We start from the raw sequence: 5645 nt of genomic DNA, 5'->3' as shown, positions 1-5645 counted from the left end.
CCATTGATGTCACATGTGTGAATTGGCCTCATCATACTCATTAAACCTGAAGAAGTAACTGCGCAATCCTCAAGGAAAGAATTCCTTTTGCATGCAAGGAATATTCACAATGGAATATTCTAGCAACTGATAGTACACTGCCCCTCCATCTGATCTCAACTGGGTCTCTGTCTGAACTGACATGCATGAGTTATTTATGAGAGAATACTCAGTTATCTGAAGTGTAGTAGTTACATGCATGCAAGCATTAACTAATTGAACTTACATTAATTCAACAAACTGTTTGAATTAATCTAACTGGACATGACTCAGTTAACTGAGCCAACTAATTACAACTAATAATTACAACTCATCCTTATCCTTAACTGATGGATAAATTCCTCAATTAATGGAGTAACTGTTGCATTTCACCACATAGACTTCATGTTTTATTTTCCTTAACTAATTAACACAAGATGAATTACTTAATTATTTTACAAACAGCTGCTAAGATCAAATTCGAATTTTACTTCACTATTTTAGTTCAAGGACTAAATAAAATAGGAAGGTATCCCGAAATGCTATTTATAGAATTCTATTGTTATCACTTTCATTTTTCATTCCTTAGTGCTATGTTCAACACTGGTTGAACTGCTATTTATAGTAGTGCTATTTTTAGCATTTCTATTTTTAGCATTTCTTATTGCTATTTTCAGCACTCCCTCTCAACAAGAAAGGGATTATCAGTAACCCCAATCCTGTCTCTATGGAAATCGAACTTGCATCTTGACAATGCCTTAGTCAAGATATTTTCATCATGTTCCTTGGTCGAAACATACAGCAACAACATGATCCTCTTGACCACACAGTCTCGAAAATGGTGATACTGGATATCAATGTTCTTGGACCTGTTATGAAAAACTAGATTCTTTGAGAGTTTGATACAACTCTGGTTATCGCAGTATATCATTGTAGGATCCATCATCTGACCAAACAATCCCACTAGAATCTTCCACATCCAAATGGCCTCACATGCAGCCTGACTAGCAACGATGTATTCAGCCTCTGCTGAGCTAAGTGCAACTGATCTCTGTTTCCTGTTGTACCAGGAAACTGCAGCTAAACCAAGGTTAAAGATTCCTCTAGAAGTGCTCTTCCAGTCTGATGGACTCCCTGCCTAATCCGCATCTATGAAGCCCTAAAGCTTCACTGCCTCTATCCATCTGTATCACAATTTGAACTGAGATGTGCCTTTGAGATATCTCAGCACATGCTTTGCTGCCTTCCAAAACAGCTTGGTAGGCTGAACCATAGCTTGACTTAGCTAGTTCACCACAAAGCATAAGTCGGGTCGTGTGTTCACCAGATACATAAATGAACCCACCAGCTACCAATAAACAGTAGCAGCTACTACCTCACCTGAAGCAGCATCCTCCTTCCTCTAGTTCCCAGCTAGAGGAGTCTGCATGGGCTTGCACTTCTCCATGTGAAAGCGCCTGGGTATCTCATTGGCATACTTGCCTTAAGACCCAAATACTTCCCCATCTTTCTGCCACACCTCCATGCCAAGAAAGTAGTGCATAAGGCCCATGTCCTTCATCTTGAACTCTCTTGCAAGGTCCTCCTTGCAAGACTATATCAGCTTATCATCACCTGTCAAAATTAGATCATAGACATAAAGAACAATGATCAATGGTTTACCTTATACCATGATGTGGTAAAGGTTCACATCTGCTTCACTCTTGGTGAAGCCCAAACCGATGAAAAAGTTGTAAATCCTGGTGTACCAAGCACGAGGTGCTTGCTTCAGCCCATGCAGAGCCCTATTGAGTCAGCACACACGTGACTCACGATCGAAGGTCTCGAAACCCTCTAGCTGCTCAATGTACACCTCCTCCCCAATCTTCCCATTGAGGAATGTTGTCTTCACATCCATCTGGTGGATTTTCCACCCCATCTGAGCTAATAGTGCCAACATCAATCTAATCGATGAGTACCTTGCTATTGGAGAAAAATTCTCATTGTAGTCGATCCCCTCAACCTGTGAGAAACCTCGGGCAACAAACCTTGCCTTATGTTTCTCAACACTGCCATCAAATACCTGCTTTACCTTGTAAAGCTATCTGGAACTCACCACTGACTTGCCCTGAGGTCTTGGGACAACATCTTACACACTGTTCCGAATGATAGAGTTGTACTCCTCTACCATTGCATCAACCCAAACTGGTTGTTTCACTGCCTCCTCGAATGAAGAAGGTTCATTATCTACACACTCCCCAACTAGGGCCATGTACCCAATGTACCACTCGGGCGATCTCCTCTGTCTGCGCTAAGAAGATGGTGGTCGCACATTCTCCTGCGCATCCAGCATCAACCTGTCAATTTCCCTTGAGCGTTTCTGCCCATCTCTGGAAGTATCAGCATGAGTGGATGTCTCCACTCCTAGATCTTCTGCATGCAGCTGCTCCGCATCAATCTGAGGCTCCTCATCCTTAGGAAATAAAATTTCCTCATCTGCATGCAACTCGAGCTTCCTCTCTAGTGATAAGCACATGGCTTTCTGCTCGTCAAACTTCAGATCCCTGCGTACCATAGTCCTCTGAGTGGAAGGCAGGTACACCCAATAGTTGTGGGGTGTATCCGTGTACCCCACAAGTATTCCCAACTCAGCTGTTGGGTCTAGCTTCTTCCTGGCATCTTTGGTCACATGACAGTAAACTGATGATCCAAAGATTCGAAAGTGACTTACATTAGGTCACTTCCCGGAATAGGCCTCCATAGGTGTCTTCATTCCCAGTATATGGTGCGAGCTTCTATTCTACAAGTATACTGCTATATTGCATGCCTCAGCCCACAAATGTAGTGGTAGGCTTTGGTCATGCAACATCGCTCGAGCTGCTCCCACAATCGATCTATTCTTCCTTTCGGCCACCCCATTCTGCTGTGGGTTATGGGGTGCCGTCAATTCCCATTTAATACCTTCTGCAGTGCAGAAGTCTTTAAACTGTTGGGAGACATACTCTCCACCATTATCGCTACGCAAGGCTTTTATTTTCTTTCCAGATTCTTTCTCTACCAAGGCTTTAAACTCACAAAACCTCAAGAAGGTCTGATCCTTCTTTTGCATAAAGTAGATCCAGCATCTACGAGAAAAATCATCAATAAAAATAACATAGTACCTTTGTTTAGTGGTAGAGGCTGTAGAGAAGGGCCCACAAACATCTAAGTGAACTCGCTCCAAGATTGCTCTAGCTCTACTGTCTCGATCCGGAAAGGAAGATTTCGCATACTTACCCAAGGTACAACCTTTGCATGCAGTCGTCTACTCGAGTTTTCCCTTGGGTAATCCAGTAGAAATCTGTTGCATGACCTTTAGGGCTCCATGGTGCAAGTGGCCCAGCCTTTTATGCCATAGCTGGCCAACATCTTGGCTCTACACAATCTCAGCTTTGGAACTCAAAGCAACACAGTCATCTACCTCCAACTTGTAGAGATTCTTGACTCAAATCCCTATTCGCTTTGTCTATCCAATACTAATATGCCTCAGGAATACCTTTCCTTTACTAAAGACTACATCATAGCCTTTATCTTCTAGCATAGCGACAGACACAAGATTCTTCTTCAGACCTGGTACATACTTTACATCAGTCAGGGTGAGGGGAGCTCCATGCTTCCTTTGAAACACAACCATACCTTCACCTGAAACACGGTACTTTCCATCATCGCCCATCTTGATCCGCATCTAGAGATCCTTCTCGAAGGTACTGAAAAGATTCTTGTCACCTGACATGTCGAATGAAGCTCCACTTTCCAGGTACCACACACATCCCACCATGGATGAAACCATGCATGCGATAAGTGAGAAATCCAGCTAAAGCTATGAGGCCAGTGCCTCACCATCAGATCCCTTTAAGGAACCCTTCTTGGATTTCTTCTATGGACAATTCGTAGCATAATGGCCCACTTCATGACAATGAAAGCATCACACTTTCGATTTTTCAATCTTCTTCCCACCATGGGAAGAACCGGACTTGGAATGGGATGCTTTCCCTTTCCCTTTCCTCACCTTAGTCGCTAAGGCTAGATTTTTCTCATCATCTTGCTTCAATGAGTATCCATCTCTAGTGCTTCTTCTTATTTACTCCTGCATCAGATATGACTAAAGTCGTTCCCAATCTGGTAGTTTTTCTCTTCCATTAACCAAGTCTTGGTAGCTATGCCAGCTCTCAGAAAGACCGAGGAGTGCAAGACTCACCATGTCATCATCAGCGGTCGTGATCCCTACACTTCTAAGCTCATCCCTGCAGGTGGTGAGCTTGTTCAGATAGGTAGAGATCGTGTCGCCCTTTTCACGCTTGATCTTACGAAGCTTGTCTTTCAGCGCCAATTTCCTCTAGTCGTTGCTGTTCTGATATAGATCTTTCAATGTTTTCCACATCGAAAACGGTGTCTCCTTCCCATGGAGGCTCGAGACAATGTGGTCTCAAACTCCCTCCAGGAGGATTCTCCTTGCTCTAGCCACACATTTCTTCCATTCCGCCAATTGAGTAGCATTAGTCAGCTTGGGGACTTCTTGATCAATGAAATCCTTTAGACCGTTATCCTCTAATACTGCCTCCATGCGATCCTTCCAGGCTATATAATTCGAGTTGCCATCAAAGGCATACTCGAGTCTTAAACCACTGAACGCCATAGGTGAAATTGAGATGTGATAAGAACTCGATTTCTATATTCAAGAACCAAACTTCGAACTTCTCCTTCTTGTATACTGCTCTTCGCCTTGATCACCTTTGCTCCAATCCCATGTATAAATTCCCACTGTAGATCAACAGATTATGCAATATACTAAAGCAAAATACAAAATCTACTTGTACAACAAACTTTGCGGAAGCTTAATCGAATTGAGCAAGATCAATGAGAACACATATAACTGAGAATGAGAAATCAATCACACATAACACAGAAGAAATAACCCAGGGAAAGCCTCGGCCTAAAACCCCAATCTCTGTATTATCATACAAGTAGAAATCTTGTTCAAGTTGCAAAAAGAATCAGCTCTCAAGCTATCCTGCTCTCTTTGCAATCAAAACAATATTGCTCACACACTAAATGGACATAGTATATGTCCTCCTCAAGCCCTCCAAGCCTTCTATTTCCTTGCGTAGTTTTTCTTGGGGTCCAATGATGTCACATGTGTGAATTGGCCTCATCACACTCACTAAACCTGAAGAAGTAACTGCGCAATCCTCAAGGAAAGAATTCCTTTTGCATGCAAGGAATATTCAGAATGGAATATCCTAGTAACTGATAGTACATTGCCCCTCCATCTGATCTCAATTGGGTCTCTGTCTGAACTGACATGCATGAGTTATTTATGAGAGAATACTCAGTTATCCAAAGTGCAGTAGTTACATGCACACAAGCATTAACTAACTGAACTTACATTAATTCAACAATCTGTTTGAATTAATTTAACTAGACTTGACTCAATTAACTGAGCCAACTAATTACAACTAATAATTACAACTCATCCTTACCCTTTAACTGATGGATAAATTTCTCAATTAATGGAGTAACTGTTGCATGTCCCCACATAGACTTCATGTTTGATTTTCCTTAACTAGTTAACTCAAGATGAATTAATTAATTATTTTACAAACAGCTGC

The sequence above is a fragment of the Pinus tabuliformis genome, chromosome X, assembly GCF_031772625.1.
Source record: "Pinus tabuliformis cultivar Carrire ecotype Pingquan chromosome X, CPIR1, whole genome shotgun sequence".
NCBI lineage: Eukaryota > Viridiplantae > Streptophyta > Pinopsida > Pinales > Pinaceae > Pinus > Pinus tabuliformis.
This window is presented reverse-complemented; position numbering follows the sequence as displayed.